The sequence below is a fragment of the Ursus maritimus genome, unplaced genomic scaffold (genome assembly GCF_017311325.1).
Source record: "Ursus maritimus isolate PB19 unplaced genomic scaffold, ASM1731132v1 scaffold_19, whole genome shotgun sequence".
Taxonomy (NCBI): domain Eukaryota; kingdom Metazoa; phylum Chordata; class Mammalia; order Carnivora; family Ursidae; genus Ursus; species Ursus maritimus.
Window position 1 is genome coordinate 54,130,547 of NW_024424341.1, and position 17,792 is coordinate 54,148,338.

The following is a 17,792-nucleotide window of genomic DNA, read 5'->3' on the forward strand; positions in this document are numbered from 1 at the left end:
CTATTTCCCCCCCCCCCCCCCAAGGATAAAGAGAGCAGTCAGAGAAGGAAGAGTGGGTCAGCATTGGCGGTGAAAGGGCAGGTGGAGTTTGATGGGCTCATAGAGGTTAAGTTGCTGGTCTACAAACCTCGGGAGAAGGGGTAGTCATGTTGCTCCCTTTTTTGGCTGAAAGGAGGAAGAGGAATAAACCACCTTGGCCTGTGGCTCTGGAGGAGTTGGTAAATCCTGGGGTTGGGAAAAGGGAGTCAAGGTAAACAAACTCCCAGAAAAGGAGCAGAGTTGATGGTCACTTTGGAGGTGGGTGAGATAGTGGGAGGAGGTGGTAGATCTTGACGTTAAGAAAGAGAGTCACTGCACTCCTTTTCTTCTTCCCAAAAGGGAAGTAAAGCATTATCAGTCATTAAGGAGCAGAGGAACTTTGGGGTCTGGGTATAGAAGGTCTCTTTAAAAAAAAATTATTATTATTATTATTTTTTTTTTTTCTGAGAAAGAGTTGGGGAATTGGAAGTTGTTGGAGGTAGAAGGTGAGTGCCTGAAGAAGTTTGCTAGCTTGAGATCTTGGGAGAGGGAGCAAGTCTGCAGAGTCTAGGTCCCCTGAAGGTCAGATTCATGTTGGAAGTGAAAGGGCAGCTGGAGGAGTGCGTGTGTTTTACCTCTAGGACCAAAGTTGGAAAGCACTCCGTAGATGAGTGGCGGCGTTGAGTCCGTTTCTCTGGGGGCGAGGCCAGTCTTGCCAAGGTGCAGCCCATGAAGAGAGGGGTCACAGACTGGTCCTGGCTCGATAGAAGTTGGTCACTTGGCTCCAGGAAAGAGGAGGCACTGTTGCTAGTCTGTGCAGTGGAGGAATTGTGGCTTTTGCGTGAGAGTGGGATACATGGTAACTGGAAGCTGAGCACGTAGGTAGCCTGCCATAAATGCCAGTCCGGCTAGTTCTTGTTAAAGAGACAATTTATGATTGTTGGCGTCGAGAGCCAGCCTCCTCTTGGGCTCTGGGCCCCAGGGATAGGTGTCACATTTGGGTTGGAGGACTTGGGCTGGGAGGGGAAGAGTCAGGTGGGGCCCTGGCCCGGCTATAGCATGGTACCCAATTCAGGGAGTTGAGAGTGGGAGAAGAGAAAGACCTGGATAGGCAGAGTAGGGTGGTAGAGGGCAGAGGTTCCAGTTCAACTCCTGACTGCCATTTACCCACTTCATGACCTCAGGCTGGTTATCTAACTCCTCAGAGTCTCAGTTTTCCCGACTGTGAAGTGGGTGGTAATACCCCGCAAAGGCTTTCAGGGGAGATTAACTATGGTTGTGTATGAAAAGTAATTGGCCAGGAGGAGCTTTCATCAAGTTGCAGTTATTGTTGGTCATTTTCGGGGTGATGTTGGGTGATATTGGTCATTTTAGGGGCCAGTCCAGAGGGGTCAGTGCATGTGCTTGGGACCTGGATGTTTCTGCTTCCCAGGCCTTCAGGAGCGGGACAGAGATGGTGGTCAGTTTGTGGGCCCGGGGCAAGCAGAAAGGAAGATGAGCAGTTTGTGGGCTGGAGGGCCACGGTGGGGGCAGGGGGAGCGTTGGGATGGGGGCGGGGCTGGGGGCAAGTTTCTGGTGTGCAGGTTCCCAGAAGAGGAACAGCTGTGTGTAACCAGCTGTTTGATTTTGAGTAAGCTGTTTTTCTTCTCTGAGCCTCCTGTTTCTTTCTCTGCAAATGGAGGTGCTAATTTCTACCGCGGGGTAGTTGTGAGGATTAAATAAAATAGTCTTTGTAGATTCTTGCCACAGAAATAGTAGCTGCTGTTACCCAGGCGGTGAAGGAGTTTGAGGGGAGGGAAGAATGTCAAGAAAGAGGGGTCGCTTGGAGTCTGGCTGGGAGGGGCTGAGAGGATGGTTGCTGATTGGCCTTTCCCGGGGTAGGGGGAGGTGGGAACAGCTTACAGGCTGGGGGAGTCTCTCATTTCTGAAGTTTAAAGGACAGCAGGGACTGGTCGGGACTCACACTCCGGAGGAGTCAGGGGGTCTGAGGTAGAGCGGTGATGACATGGAGAAGTTGAGAAATCCGTTTACGGGCTGGCAGGGTTGGTCTGTCTTGGCAGCGGAGAGGGGCTGAGGGCTCAGGCTGGCAGTGAAGGAGTTGGGGGATCTTGGTTCCCAAGCAGGGGAGGGATCATGGGTGACCTCGGTGAGTTTAGACAGTGGGATTTGCAGGACAGTAAATTGGAAGGCCTGTCAATGCTCAGGAGCAGGTGGCTAGCCTCTGTGCCTGGGGAGGACAGTGAGTTGCTGCCTGGCTTGGGACTAGGGAAGGTGGAGTCTTGCCAGGCCTTAGAAGAGGAAGCTCGGTACAGAAAGTTGGGCCAAGGGGGTTACCTAGTTGGGAGGCTAAAGTGTCTTCGCTGGAGGCTGCAGGGAGGACTTGGTTTGTCTTAGAGGAGGGGCGGGAGATATGTTGGGCTTGGTCTTTAAGCCGTGGGAAAGCACAGAGTGTGTCATTCGAGCTGTGGTCCTAGTGGAAAGCGTGATGGAGGAGTCATTCTGGGGCCTGCTGTGGTGCTGTGACTTCGAGGTCAAGGGTGAGGGGGGAGTTGGCCGATCTGATTTGGGAGAGAGGTCATTCAGAAGCTGCTCTTCCATCCCAGAGATGGGGAAGTTGCCTGAGCCAGGGGGTGCAGGAGCATCCCCGAACTAGAGGAATCGGGGGCCCAGCACAGGTGACCTTTCAGGGAGGAGAGCTGGGCCAGGCCCGCACTGGAGTGGTGGCCCAGCTGGCTGGGAGCCTCTGGGGGTGTCTGCCTGAGGGCGAGAGCCCCATCAAGCCCTGCCCCAGGTCACGTGTTGGGGATCTGTGCAGGTGAGACGATCTGGAGTAGAAGGTCCCAGGCCTCTGGGGCTCAACCCAACCCAGTGCTCAGGCGGGCCTTGCCTGGTTCCATCTCACATAGTATCAGTGCGCACCCGCCCCCGATGCTGGGGTCCTGCTCATTTTCCTTGGGGCGCTAGTGGCCACCTGCTGGTGCCGCCCATGCTCGCTTTCATGCTAGGGGTCTCTCCCCCCACTGCAGTGGGAGAGCAGACGCTGTCTGTCCTTGTTTCCACTTTCTCGGCCTCTCAGAGGACGTGTGGCGATCGTGGTTGAATGAGCGCCGGTGGGCCTGTGGGCAGCTATTCTGGAGGGGGTGACAGTGGGCCGCAGCTGGGCCTGTGTAGCCAGAGTGCCTCCCGGCCAGGCTGGCAGCCGTGTGCCGCGGCCTCCGGCAAGGCCCTTGTTCTTGCTGAGCTTGTTTGTTTCCTCATCTGTGAAGTCGTGCCCCCTGCCCTGCTGACCACCCAGCACGTCTGAGCAGATGGGATGAACCCAGGCGGGCCGGGGCGGGGGGAGGAGCGGGCAGGGCCTCCTCCGCAGGCCAGTTGTGCATGGACGGGAAGTGAAGCCTGGGGAGGAGGCGGGGTGGAAATTGTGAGTGGAAGACGCTGCCTCAGAGCTGCCAGACTGGCCACCTGTGGGCTCCACTGTCCCCGGGGGTAGCAGTGATCACCGGCGGAGGAGGGGCTCGCTGGCTGCACCCCACCCCATGGTGGCAGGCCCCATGGTCCCGGCTCTCCTGAGGGACTTGTGCCAGGGACCCTTCCAGACCGAACTGCAGGAATGACCCAAAGCTCAGCTCATCTTCCCAGTCCCATGAAGGCTATGTGGGAAGGAGATGTGGGCTCTGCAAGACAGGTGTCAGACACCGTCCAACGGTGTGACACTGGCCGCGGTGTGGGAGGCTTGTCTCCCCTCCCTCCAGTCCTGCCAGTGACTCATTCCCCACTCCCAGACTTCTGACCCGTCAGAGTCAGTCCTGCAGTGGTTGGGGGGGGGGAGTTTTGCCCACTAGGAAACTCCTTCTGTGACATGTCTGCAGGGTGAGGGGGCTCCAAAGATGAGGCCCCCTCTGGCCACCTGAGTTTGGGGGTTAGAAGGGGCAGTGGGGGCAGTGGCCATGGTGTTCTCAAATGGGGATCAAAGGGGGTGGCCATGCTTTACTGTTGGTTCTCCTTGAAACCTGCGCTGTAGATGTGGGCCTTGGAACTGGTTTGACGGGTAGAGATGCACCTGTCAGTGGTAGAAAGAGGCCCTCCGTTAAAAGACTCAGCTCAGGGGCCGCCTGGTTGGCTCAGTTGGTGGAGGTCAGTTAATCTCGGGGTCATGAGTTCGAGTCCCATGTTGGATGTAGAGATTAAAACAAATAAACTGAAGAAAAAAAAAAAAAGACACTCCCCTCAATTTAGCCTAAGTGGTGGTGTTGCTGGAGACTAGGGTATGGGGTCGTGGGGCGGGCAGCTTTTGATGCTTCTGTCCAGATTTCCGTCTGGGCCCAGCTTCACATCCTGCTGCCGGCGTTGGCACATAATGTGCTGTGTGACTTTGGGCGATTTGCCGTGTGACTTTGGCCAATTGTTCTCCCTGCCAGTGATGTTTCTGTCTATAAAATGCAGCTGACAATAGTACCTTCTCATAGGGTGATCGTGAGGATTAAGTAAGATAACAGCCCATAGTGAATGCTCATCTGATGTCTCCCTCGTTTGTCCTGTCATCACCAGGCCCCACCAGCTTCCTGTCTCTGTTGTGCGTTTGCGCTCATCTTTCTCCCCAGCATCTCCCGTATCAGAACCCTGCTGTCCTGATCCTGACTGAGCATGAGAACGACCTCAGGCTCCAGGCCTGATCCCATCTGTTACAAGCTGGGTGACCCTGGGCAAGTTGCCCAACCTCTCTGAGCTGAAACTAAATCAGCATGTCTTGGCCCACTAGCCTGAGAGGCGGCAAGGGTACCCAGATTCTAGACTCAAAGCGTTCACCTCTCCGGATACCGGCCGATGACTTTGAACGAGTCACACCTCCTCCCCGAGCCTTCGTCATGTCTGTAGCATGGACCGCACCACCCAGCCCTCTGCGCTGTCGGGCGCTGTGCTGGCAGTGTCGCTGTGCCAGGCCGGGCCCTTTGCACACTCAGACTCCGGTGGACTGCCCTCCTTCTTTGCACCTCCAGCTCTGTCTGTGTTCGCATCGTATTTCCCTCTTCAAGGGCAAGGGCTGTGTGCAAGTCCCCTCTGTGACCTCAGCCTGGCGCACAAGAGGGCCCGGGCAGTGGGTGAATGTCAGGGGAGTGAGGCTGTCCTCACCTCTAATAACCGGTCGTGGTGGTATTTGGGAAAAAGCTTTCGGAGGAGTCAATGCATTCTGTGCTGGGGGCTCTTCCTCAGAGATCTGCAAGCTGGCTTTGGCATCCACCACGAGCCCCCAGAAGGAGCGCGCAGACTTAGCGGGCAGGGGGCGGTAAATAGTCCTTGAGTGAATGAGCCAGTGGAAGCGCGCGTGGGCGTGTTTCTGGGAGCGAGGCACTCGTGGCTTTCCTCCGTCTCACACTCTGAAAGTTAAGAACCGTGGAGCTAGATGCCCCGGGCTGGCCTGGCTATGACTGAGGCAGCCTTCTGGAAATGGGGGCCAGGAATCTGTGTTTCTAGAAAGCTCCGCAGGTGGTTCTGACAGCCAGCTGTGGCTGTCCTTCTGCTCAGGGCTCAGCCCATTCAGTACTCAATCCCAAGACTGCCTTCTAGCCCTCGGTTCAGGGGTGGCGGGGGTTGACCTCATAGACTGGAGCAAGTTGACATGTGTGACTTGAAGTAACTGCAGAAATTTGAGCTGGGAAGGCGGCCAGCTACGGTAGCGCGTAGAGGAGCCCGGCTTGAAATCCCTGCTCTCTGGACGACCTTCATGGTCACCACTCACTGGCTGCCGCGTGCCCCCCACGGGGCTAAATGTCTTGTCTCGGTTATGTCTCACAACCACCCCGGGTGCTGTATTTCCAGTTTTCAGGTGAGGAAGTTGAGGCACGGGGAGGCGATGTGACACACCTGCGGTCCCAGAGCCAGTAGGTGGTCCTTACCCTTCCCCGTGTACGGGCTACACGAGCTGCGGCAAGTTGCCGCGTTCAGTTCTGCGGGCCGTACGGTTTCTTCATTTGTAACCCGGAACCATGTAGGAAGTGGGGACAGTTCTAGCCACGCGCAGTCATGGCCGGGACGAGAAACCGACCGAATAAAGGGCCCAGCCCCATTAACGACTCAGGATGGGGGTTCACTGTGGCTCTTGGCAGCTCCAGAGTCCTGGGAGGTCCATGCGGCTCCTCTGTCCTCAGCATTAGGTCCTTGTTCTGACCCTTGGCCCGAGTTCTTCTGTGCTGCACAGTGTCTGGTACTTGGTAGCTCAGTACCTCCTGGTTGAATGTGTGACTTGTTACCCCATGGCCAGCCGTTCATTTAGCAGGGCATGGCCGTGCCAGGTGTTAGGGGGCGGGGCGTGAGACAGACCCAGTCCATGCCTCCCTGGAGGTCACAGTCGGGTAAGGGAGACACAGAGTAAACAATTCTAATCAAACGAGGGTGCCCAGGACTCTGATTAGGAGGAGCTCACAGGCGTAGTTGGGCAGGCAGGCGGGCAAAGGTGGCTTCCTGGAGTGAGGGCCATCTGAGGCCCAGAAATCCCAGGAGTCAGCCAGGGAAGCAGCTGGAAGTACGCACCAAGGGGGTTGGAGGCAGAGAGTGAGCCAGGCACATCTGAGAAAGCCAGTCTTCCTGGAGGTGGGGGCAGGAGGGTCGGAGGAGAGCTGGACGAGGCAGGAAAGAGACCACCCAGCTGCGGCCTCATAGGCTGTGTTAGCCTCGCGGCTGCGGGGAGCCAGCAGAGGGCTTTAAGAAGGGACATGCCTGGTATTTTTAGCAGAACTTTCTGAATGGTGTGAAGGGGGTGAGACCGAGGCTTAGAGACCAGGGAGGTGGCCCTGCATGAGGTAATAGCTGACATTTGACTTCATTGATTGACTCCTTGGCTTGATCTGAACTTCCCCTGCCCCCCAAAGGTTTTGCCATTGCCAGTGTTTCCGTGACACTTGTAAGCTGGCAGTTTTCTCCCATCCGTTCTCTTCTCGGATCTCGGAGCACCCCCTCCCAAGTCAGTTCATCCTGCTCTTGGGCGGGGTGGTGGGCAGCTTGCAGACTGCGCATTCGGGTGCCTGCACCTCCCCTGTGTGGCCTCAGCAAGTGGCTTCACCTGCACAGCCCCTGTAGACCCCACGTTTCCTAGATCCAGAAAGTTCTAGAAACTGTCCCAGACAGACCCTGCTGGGGTCTTAGCATAATAGAGCTGCCCTGTTCCTCTTCTAAAATCCCAGGAAGTTCTGAATCCAGAGCACATCTGGCCCAAGGCCTTCAGTAGGAGACCATGGAGTCCTTGGTGCGCCTCATTCCCCAAAATGTGAAATGGTAGCAACATAAGCGGCCTCCCAAGGCTCGGGCTTTGGAGCCACTGGGCCAGTCCAGCTCTGCCCCTAGGCGAATCACTCAATTTCTGCGCATCAGTGTCCCCATTTGTATGGGGATTGAGGATTAGATTTTTCCGTACTTGGAAAGCGACTGGAACAGTGACTGGCTATTATAGACGGTCGGTAAAGATTGGGTGAAGTGGAATGAGGTCATGCCCCTGCTGTGCGCCTGCCTCGGCTTCCTCCTCTCTAAAAGCAGGAGGGCAGCCCCACCTCCCCAGGCTAGATGGCACAGGCCCAGGTGTGGGTTCAGCTGTGTGAATGTGGCCATGTCCCGGAACATCCCTGTGCTACGCTGTCCCCGTTTGTGAAGCCATTTTGGCAGACGTGTCTTTCAGAGCTTTCAGGCTCGCTGGGAAAAGAGCCAGGCCTGGGGCCTCTGCGCACCGGCAGCGCAGCCCGGCGTCAGGCGGCTCTGCTGAGAATGCCCGGGGTCCTGGACATCACCGCTCCAGGCAGGCGCTGGCACTGCGCGTGCTGACCCTGGGTGCTATTGGCGTTAGGGAGCCCGTGGCCCCTCAGGCAGCTTGAAGATGTTTGGGGCAGTCCTCCGTGGCTGGAGTGGCACCGGAGGCTGGGGCCTGGAGTGTGTGGGAGACGTGGAGGGGTCTGCAGTTCCAGGAAGGGGTTCAGAGGCTGGATGCCCGAAAGGATTACAGGCATCATTGTGCCCTGGGTGTATTTCCCCCCATTTGGAATACTGTTCCATGAAGGCAGGGCCCATCTCAGTGTGGCTCCCCTCGCTGTCCCCAGAGCCCTTTGCGGTGCCTGGCACTCCGCAGGCCCTCACTTCGGATGGATTGGTGGTGGATGGAGGTACACAGTAGGCGCTCTGAAGTTATTCTCACCCGCTTCCTTACTCTGTAGCTAGTGCGGAGCTGTTGCCTCAGGTGGGGGTGGTGGTTTGGAAGCGTCTGCTGACAGCCACTCGGCTCATGTGACTCGCCTGACGCCCTCTTCCTTTCCAGCAGAACCCTGTGTCTGGAGCCCTGCGGTCTGATGCTCCGGGGAGGGTCTTGTTGGATCCCTGCTGGGATGTCTTCCCTGACTGGGTGGGTGGGCCCCTCTTGGAACCCACTGGGGTGACTCGTGTGCCACCTTCACACCCACCCCTGCATCGCTCCACTCTTAGTCTCCTGCCAGCTGTCGTCGGCCTTGTCGTGGCGGGGCTGCTAGCATTCTGTGTGGCCCCCCTCTTTCTGCAAAGCAGAGCACCTTCGCAGCTGAGCTCACTGCCTTCCTCCCAGCAGCAGGGCGGCTGGGCGGGGCTGCCAGGAGATGCAGGCAAACACCGGGGAAGCGACCCAGTGGGAGGGGTCATGCCCCTGGATGAGTGGCGGTGGCCGTGATAATCTCGTGGAGCCCGTACCGGGTCTAAGCTCTTCACATGCATCTACTCATTTAATCTTTGCAACAGCAGGAAAGCGAAAGCCAAGGCTTGGGGGATGGGGGGAGCCATGTTCAAACCAGAAGGAATGGTTCTCTTCCTCTGCTGTGTTCCCAGAAAGCCTCTGAGGACCCCTTCATAACCACAGGATGGATTCACGCCTCTGAGCCTGGTGGGAGGCCCTCCCTCCTGACCCAGGGATGCCGATTTCCTCCGCTCAGTGTGCCCCTGGCCAGTCCCCTGCCTTTCCTGACCGACTCCTGCTCACCCTTCCCAGCTGGCTCAGACGTCACCTCCTTGGCACGGTCCTCCCCGGTCCCCAGACAGAGTGCTGCTGTGCTCGCCCAGGTTCCCGTGATGCCTCAGGCTGTTGTTATTTGTTTGGGTCCATCTCCCCCCACTGGACTCAGACGCTCCACGAGGGAGCACATCTTGTCCGTCTGGCTCCCCAGAGGAGGCACACCACTCAGCACACCCAGGCACCTTAGGGACTCAGGCGAAGTGGGTCTGCTAATGCGTGGCCCAGTCTGGGTGCCTTGGAGCCCTCGAAACCACGTCGCCGGAGCCTCAGAAAGTCGGGGGCCCTGAAGAGCGTCAGGGAAGGAAGATAATCTGTCGAGGGAGCATTTGTTCACATACCCATGTATTCATTCCTCACGGGCACCCACTCACTGTGCCTGCGGGGTGCCAGGCGGTGGGGTCCTGACTGTTGCCCCTGCTCTCTCATTGCACCCCCACCCCATGGTCAGGCGGGCAGACCTGGTTCCTCTGTCGCTTCACATCGTGCTCTCTGACCTGCAACCCCCAGTCCAGAGTCCCTGCACCAGCTTAGGAGGCCCGGCCCCTGCCACCTTCACTGACCACGACTGTGATCACCCTTCCGCCCTGGGTTCAAGCGTGGTGGCTTTCTCTCAGTTCCTAGAACATGCGAGGAACTTCCACATCCTGTCCTGGAATGCTGGCCTTGCTGTCACCGCTCCAGTTTGTCCTGCGGGTACCAGTAGACCCTTTCTTCCTGGCTCTCTGAACCCCCCGTCAGGTAGGCCCGCTGATACTCTGTCTTGCCCCCTAGACTGTGAGCATCACTGAGGCCCGGTGGCTTTGGTTTGGTGCCCCTGTACCCCCGGGACCCACACCATGCGGCACTGTGCCTGGCTCTGAGCAAGGGCTGATAACGGCAGGTGGGGAAGGAAGCAATATGCGATGGGGGGCCTTGGGTACTAGACAGGCCCTGCCCTCAAGTAGCCCAGGTCCAGAAAAGGAAGTGTGAAGAGGGGAGGGTGCCTCTGGTGTCCCCCTGCCAGAGTTGGGAAGCTAGCCAGCCTGGTAGAGCCAGGAGAAGCTGTGTTTGCTGTTGACTTGCTGTGTGTTGTTGCCCTCTCTGTGCAGCAAGATGGCGTCCGAGGTCCTTTCCCACTGTGTGTGTTCCCCATCTCTCTATGTAGATCACCCCCACCATTTAGGGAACCACATGGGTCCCAGGACCTCCTCTCCATCACGGCATGGAGCTGAGAGAGGCTGGGTTCTGCTAACTGATCTGCGTTCCACCTTTGTGGCAGGCGACCTGATTCCCTGTCGCCCCAACAACAAGATGTGACAGGAGGGAGGTGAAGGATGTCAAGGCTGCAGCCACCCAGCTCAGCCCTCCATCCTCCCCCTCCTTCCTCCGTCTCATTCTTTGTTCTGTAACTCCCTTCTTTCCCTGGGTGGGGTCCTTGCTTCCTGATCCAGCTCTCCCCACTTTGATCGGAATACCAGGAAGCGCTGTGTTCCCTGGGGGAGCCTCCTTCCTTGCTGGGCCTGGGCTCAGCCCTCAGGATCTGCCGTGCTAAGTTTTTCTGGGCTCCCTGTCCCAGCTTTGCCCACTCTGGGTGGTCCCTGTCTGGTGACGGTCTGTCTCCCGCAGTGGACTGTGAGCCCTGGCAGGGCCAAGGCTGTCTCAGTCACTGTGTCTCAGGCACTGAGCGGATGTTCAGGGAATGTAATAACATTAGGATGGAGTTGGGGGGCAGTGGGTATGGGCACGGCTCAGAGAGGATGCCCTCATGGAGCCCTGCTTAGAGCTGCCGTGTCGGACAGCAGCCTGACTGTCTGGTCCCCGGGGAAGACATCCCAGGCCAGTGAACCCAGGGGGTGGAACAGGCATCCGAAGGCAGGCCTCTGACTTCCTGTGCACCTGCCAGCTGTTGGCTCCAAATGCCTGTGCTCACTACCCGCCCAGCCAAGAGAATCCAGGGCTAGCACAGTCCCCTTCCGCATCTCCAGAGTACAGATTATCAGAGGGGGAGGGGTAGCCTTCTTGTTTTATAGATGAGACAGTGGGCCAGAGAGAAACGGTCTGAAATGCAGGACCGGGCTCCTGCTGCTCTCCTCAGCCATCTCTGTAGCTTTGAGGCGCAGAGTAGCTCATCCTGGGGAGACCTGCCTTGGGTACTCGGGGCCCCCCAACCAGCTGTGTGAGGTTGGCATTTCGAGAAGGATTTGTGCTCTGGGAAAATGGAGACTCCCCATCTCTAGCCCAGCATGGAGCTCCATGAGCTTGTTGGCTGCCAGGGTCTTCGTTTTCTCCTCTCCTGTCATGGAGCTGGTAAAGGGGGTTGGGGAGAGGGGTGTGTAGTTACCCTGGAGGGTGATGACGGTTGTCACTAAGGAAAGGATCGCTACCTTGATCCCCTGATTTTAAAAGTGAGGTATGTTCATTGTAAAAAACAAAACAAACTTGGAAAGTCTAATGAAGAAAATAAAAAATGACTTGTTAATTTCACCATCTGGAATTTTCTTAAAGGCTCGATGGAGCTGTAATTCACACATTTTTTCCCCCATTTGAAGTGTATAGTTCATTGGCTTTCAGTTGTTCACAGAGTTGTGCATCTCCCGTCACAGTCGATTTTAGAGCATTTCATCCCCCCCCCCCATGGAAACCCTGCACCCCTTAACCACCACCCTCCCCAACTGCTGTCTGTTTAGATTCCGGCCGTTTCATATAAGTGGAATTACGCATCACGCGGCCCTTTGTGTCTGGCTTTTCTTATTCCGCGTGGTGTTTTCGGAGCTCGCCCCATCGTGGCACGTGTCAGAACCTCGTCCCTCGTCATTGCTGAAGAACGTTCCACTCTGTGACTGTGTCACGTTTTCTTTCTCTTCACCTGTTGGTGTAGCTTCTGGCTGTGGTGAATGATGATGCTGTTGTGGACGTCAGGGTACGAGTTGTTGTGCACGCGCGCTTTCGCGTCCCGGGGATGAAAGCGCCGGGTCGCGCAGCGGCTCTGATGACCCGTTTGAGCAGCCGCCTCGCTTGATACTCCCTCCGCAGCGCGTGAAGGTGCTGAGTCCTCCACATCCCGGGTAACATCTGTCGTCGTCGTCGTCGTCTTTTTTCTACTCCCGACGTGGGGCTCAGACGCCCCACCCCGAGTTCAGGAGTGAGCAGGAGTCGTGTGCTCCACCGCCCGAGCAGCCAGGCGCCCCCGCGTCTGTCCTTTGCATTCTAGCGCCCGACAGGGTGTGAAGCGGCAGCGGTTTGGATTTGCATTTCCCTGATGGCTCATGATGTCGAGCATCTTTTCACATGCTTCTCAGGCACTGGTGTATCTTCTTTGGAGAAATGTCTGTTCAGATCCTTTGCCCGTTTTAAAATTGGATTGTTTGTCTTTTTATTACCGAGTTGTGAGCATTCTACATATATTCTAGATGCAAGACTCTTATCGGGGAGATGATTTGCACCACCTGGAATGTTTTCAACATTAAATGCCAGAGCATTTCCTTTCCGTCTCTTTTCTGTGGCTATGTGCACTGCCACAGATAGATAAAAATAAAACTGGGAGGATACTCTGTATACGTTTGAATATCCTGTTTTCACTTCAGTTTGTCATTTTTTAAAAAGCAGGATTAAGATCCGTCTTTGGGCCATTGTAATTACTTGTAGCCATTTCCGCATTGCAGAGTATTTGGGTCCTTTCCCATTTTCAGTAGCATAAATAACGCAGGGACGTTCGTCCTCGTCCATAAATCTGTGTGTTCATTATGGGGAGCTTTCTCAGAAGAAATTCTTAGAAGGTGGTTTTACCAGGTCGGAGGGTAGGAACCGTTGAAACCTTAGATAAGATACCATCTGTGCCCGCCTAGGACCATAAGCCTTGAGTAACAGGACTTGGTTTTATCTCTTAATTTTCTTTTTTGGTTGAATGAATGAATAGCATTTGCATTGGGGTATCTGGATGCCAGGATGATGTCTAGCTTTTTGTTTTGTTTTGTTTCAGAGAGAGAGCATGAGGGGGGCGGGCAGAGGCAGAGGGAGAGAGAATCTTAAGCAGGCTCCAGGCTGTGCGTGGAGCCTGCCACGGGGGTTGATCTCACGACCCTGAGATCACAACCCGAGCCAAAATCAAGAGTTGGACGCCCAGCCAACCAGGCCACCCAGGCGCCCCAGTGGTGTCTTGTTTTAATGAGCATTCCTTTGACTGGTAGTTAAACCTATTTATTGTTACCACGTTACATTCTTTGGGAGTTCCTTCTTCATGCTCTTTGCCCATTTTTGTTTTGGGACCTTTTGTAAGGACTCCTTCCCTTTGAAAATAATTGGCTCTTTGGAATTTTATTGTACTGGTGTCTATTTTTCCTCATGTATCATTGGCCTTGCCGGAAAGGGCAGGGAGCGGAGCAGAACACCACTTTCCTTCTGTTTTCGTTTTTTTAAAGGTTTTATTTTTAAGTAATCTCTATAACCAACATGGGGCTCAAACTCACAACCCCGAGATCAAGAGTCGCACGCTCCACCCACTGAGCCAGCCAGGCACCCCTCTTTCCTTCTTAAAAAGAATCCTTTCTCCCTTGCTCTTTCACTGGATCTGCATAGCACAGCGTCCGTCCCAGCTGGAGCGGCTCCGGGTGGAGGAGCTCAGACGACCAGGTCCGAGAGCAGATGAGGTGGTATCAGCCTGGGTCCTTGGGGTGGTGCAGTGTAAGAGGAAGGCGCTTTAGGGACGACCAGGCCGGGGCCAAGCAACAGTAGATTATAAAAAGGGTCCCTGTTAATGCAACTGTAGCCACTGTTTGCTGAGCACCAGGCTGAGGGACCTGGTGAAGCTGGTGGGGCCCTTCATTTTGTGACTTGGAGCCATCAGTCGCTTCTGGAGGTCGTGCTCCTTTGCAGAAGGTGATGGAAGCCAGAGCAGCCCTGTCTTGGTCCCTGGACACATCCAGTCTGCCACAGCTGCAGGGGCTCAGCAAGTCCCAAAGCCCAGAAGTCCAGCTCCTCCCGCGGCCAGGGCCACCATGTTGTCAGCACCCCATGGGTGAGGGTCCTTTTTATCATACGCCATCACTCCTGAGTAGCTCCCCGATCCCTGTAGAATACCATTTCCTGGCCCTGCGGGATGTGGTTCCTGCTCACGGCTCCTGCCTTGTCTCACGCTGCCCCCTTGGGTTCCTGGGTTTTGCTCCATCACCCACATGCCAGGCCTCTGTGCTGCCTCCTTCCTCTGCCAGCTTCAGTGTGCTTACTGTTTGTTGACACCTGCTCACTGTCTTCTGCCCCCCGTGCCCCGGTGTAAGCGGCTTGGGAGGGGATGTGTGACGGTTGCGTTCACTGGGGCCGACCTGGCATCTAGAACAGGGCCTGGCCCAGAATAGGCACTAGAGGGAGATTTGAAGGAATGAATCTCTGACTCTTACTCATTGTTTAGGTTTCAGCTTACACTTTTCTTTTCTCTTACGGGTTTGTCCTAGGTCCTCCTTCCAATCTGAGTTCGCATGCCCCTATTTTTCTTACAAGAGTGTTTTTTCTAATAACTTTCTGGTTTTTTTTTTTAAGATCTTATTTATTTATTTGACAGAAACATTGAGAGAGGGAACACAAGCAAGGGGAGTGGGAGAGGGAGAAGCAGGCTGCCCGCCGAGCAGGGAGCCCGATGCGGGGCTCGATCCCATGACCTGAGCCGAAGGCAGGCGCTTAACGGCTGAGCCACCTAGGCGCCCCTAACTTGCTGTTTTTAATTGTATGTGTATTTGTCTATCCTCTTAGCAGTTACTCCCTGCGGGCAGGGATCAGAATGTTTTGTTCTCTGCTGTCTGCCCAGCCTACATCATTTGGTAGGAAATGGAGGAATAAATATAGTTACCAAACAGACCTCATGAAGGTAAGCGGTGTGGCTCACCTTCTGCAGATGGAGAAACTCAGGTTGGGCAGCGAGAGGTTCCAGGCACCCAGTTTCCATCCCCGGAGCCTTTGCTGGACCAGTAAACAGCTCACAGTAACTTGATTTTAGTTCTAAATCAAACTCCCCCAGTGCCTCCGCGTCCGGCTGGCCATCTGGTGCCCCTGACCGGAAGCCTGAGGCGGGCAGCCCGAAATAGCCCGCTTGGTTCTGGCAGGGCTGATTGTCCCCTGATGGGCACCGACTTTCTCAGAGGCCCCCTCACCGAGCTTGGCCCGTAGCCTACCTGGGATTTCAGTGGGTGGCAGTGATGAGAAGCCGTGAGCCACTGGGCGACTTGCAGACCTTTTTCAGGCATGTCGGTGCCCCCAGCCCTTGCTGGGTTCCTTGCCCGTTTGCTTCATTTGACCCCGACAGTGACCTTCAGTTCCCCAGAGGCGCCATCAGCTCTGTCTCCACAGAGTTGTGCACGCTGTTCCCTCTGCTGCTACGCTCTTCTCCCTCCCTCTGCTTTTTAAATTATTGTTATTAAATTCTTTTCTGGGCATGTGAACTATATGTGTAACATACACGTAAGTGTTAAAGTGCAATGTAATGAGGACCTCTGAGCCTACCTCCCAATTTAGGGATGAGAGCGTTGCCATTAACTCACCTCTCCTTCTGGGTGGGCGGGTGGAGCTCAGAGCTCCGAGACTACTGTCCTGAATGTCTGAACGTTAGGACTGTCGTGCCTCGTGAGGTTTTTTTTTGTTGTTGTTGTTTTCTAAGATTTTAATTTTAAGTAAGCTCTACACCCACCGTGGGGCTCGAACTCACAACTTCAAGATCAAGAGTCGCATGCTCCTCCGACTGAGCCAGCTGGGCTTCCCTTTAAGTTTTAGTGTGTGTGTGTGTGTGTGTGTGTGCGCGCGCGCGTACGCGCGCGCATATGGAGAAGTATGGTGTTCAGTTTTGCTTGTTTGTGAGTTTCATAAAAAAGGGATTGTGTCACTCCTGGGTCTCGCTTTTCCTCTCGACATCATGTTTCCCAATTTCATCCGTGTAGGTGCTCTAGAACCTTCCGCTCTCTGACCGTGCCTCAGATTGTCTATGTGCTGTGGGTGGACATTTGGGCTTCTTTCTGCTTTTCAGTATTACAGACTAGTGCAGCTGTGAACTTTCTGGTACATGACACCTGGGTTCTGAGCAAGAATGTGTCGAAGGCATAGACGTAGGAGTGGGGTTGCTGTCGTCGTTGGTGGATCCATGCAGCTTTACAGGTCATGGCAGACTCCCCAGTGGCTCTTTCCTCTGTTACTTGGCTACTCATTCCTCCCTGGCTCTCCTTCCCACCTGTCTGGGGGAGCACCTGCCATGTGCCAGGTACAGTTGTGTTGTGGGGTGCAGTGGTGAAGGACACTCAGTCCCTGCACGGGCATGACCGTGGTGTTGGGTAGCTCTTCCTCCAGGAAGCCCTCTCTGACCCCTAGACAGGGTCTGGCACTCTCCTGGGCTCCCCTGCCCCAGCCCTGGCCACTGTGGGTCGTCGCCGTCTGGAGACGGGTCTCTACCCGCTCCTGGACTGGGAGCCCCTTGTGGACTGGGATGAGAGCTGTTTTGGATGCTGTGTCCACCATCACTCCACACAGAGTGGGGCGCCGAGCAGGTGTTCGGTGAAGGATCTGTGGAGATACCGTGGAGACACTCACCCTTGAGGCACGTGGGATGAAGAGGAAGAAATGGTGGGGCGTCTGGCCGACCCACTTGGTGGAGCATGTCGCTCTTGATCTCGGGGTCATGAGTTCGAGCCCCATGTTGGGTGTAGAGTTTACTTAAAAATTCAAAAAAAAAAAGAAGAAATGGAGTCCAGGATCCCGTACGCGTTGGAGGTGGACCTGAGGCCCAGGCCCATTTGGCCCAAAGCCCTGCGTGTCTCCAGGGGGCTGAGCACACCGGATGCTTGGACGTGGACGTGTGCCCGGCTCTGTGGCAGATAGAGGCTACAGCCTCACCCTCGGCAGCTTAGGGTCGAGTCACTGCCCACGTGCTGGCTCCTCTGACAGCGTGCAGGGCTGTGGCAGAGGTGTCTTGAGAAGGGTGAGGTCCACCCAGTCCTTTGGGAGTTCGAGAGCGGGCATGGATTCTCTTGAAGAGGGCTGTGCCAACCGCCACACAGAGTCGACAAGGCAGGAGTCGTGTGGTCCCGGAGGACTGTCGGGGCTGGGTGGGGTCATCGTGGGCTCGAAGATCGCTAAGAGCAGCAGTCATCGTGTGGTGTTTGCAGAGGGCGGGGGGGGGTTCCGAGCGCTCTGCGTGCTGTGGCTCGTTTTCTCCTTCCCAGATCCCATGAGGGAGGTACAATTGTTGCCCCATTTTACAGGTGAGACGCAGAGGGTGGGTCCAGCTCACCGGGGGGCCCGCCTGGAGCACCTGGCAGAGGGTTCTCCCTCCCGTGCGCCGGACTTCTCGCGCCAGAGCCGTGAGACTGGAAGCAGAGGCTCCCTTTTACAGACAGGTAGACTGAGGAACAGAGCTGCGTGGCCCCCAGCGCCACAGGCACACCGGAGTGGGAGGCAGTGAGCCCGGGCGGTTCCTCCACCCCCTCCGTCCCCGAGCCTGCTTTCCGGCCACTCTGTTGGTGCCCACTTGTCCCCACGTCCTCACTTCAGCGTCCTCGGGAGCCCAGCCCTGCGTAAATATTTGCCTACGGGCCGACAGGAGCATGTGTCACCAGTATTTCTGGGCTGCGGGTGGCAGAGGACAGGTGGAGTTGGGGGCAAGCGCGCCCTGAGCCTCTGGCTGGAGCTGATGGCTTTGTTTGCCCTTTGCTCATCCAGCCCCCCTCCAAGCTGTTGCCGAGGTGTCAGGCCCTGGCCCAGTGATGACAGCGGCCACTGTTTACCAAGCAGCAACCAACCCCATGCC

The 17,792-nt window shown here is 55.9% G+C and overlaps 1 protein-coding gene across 1 annotated transcript in view; it reads left to right on the forward strand.

The window, feature by feature from the left end:
- PPP1R37 (protein phosphatase 1 regulatory subunit 37) overlaps positions 1-17,792 on the forward strand; it is a 39,202-nt gene that overhangs the window by 456 nt on the left and 20,954 nt on the right. The gene's annotated exons all lie outside the window — the stretch shown is intronic.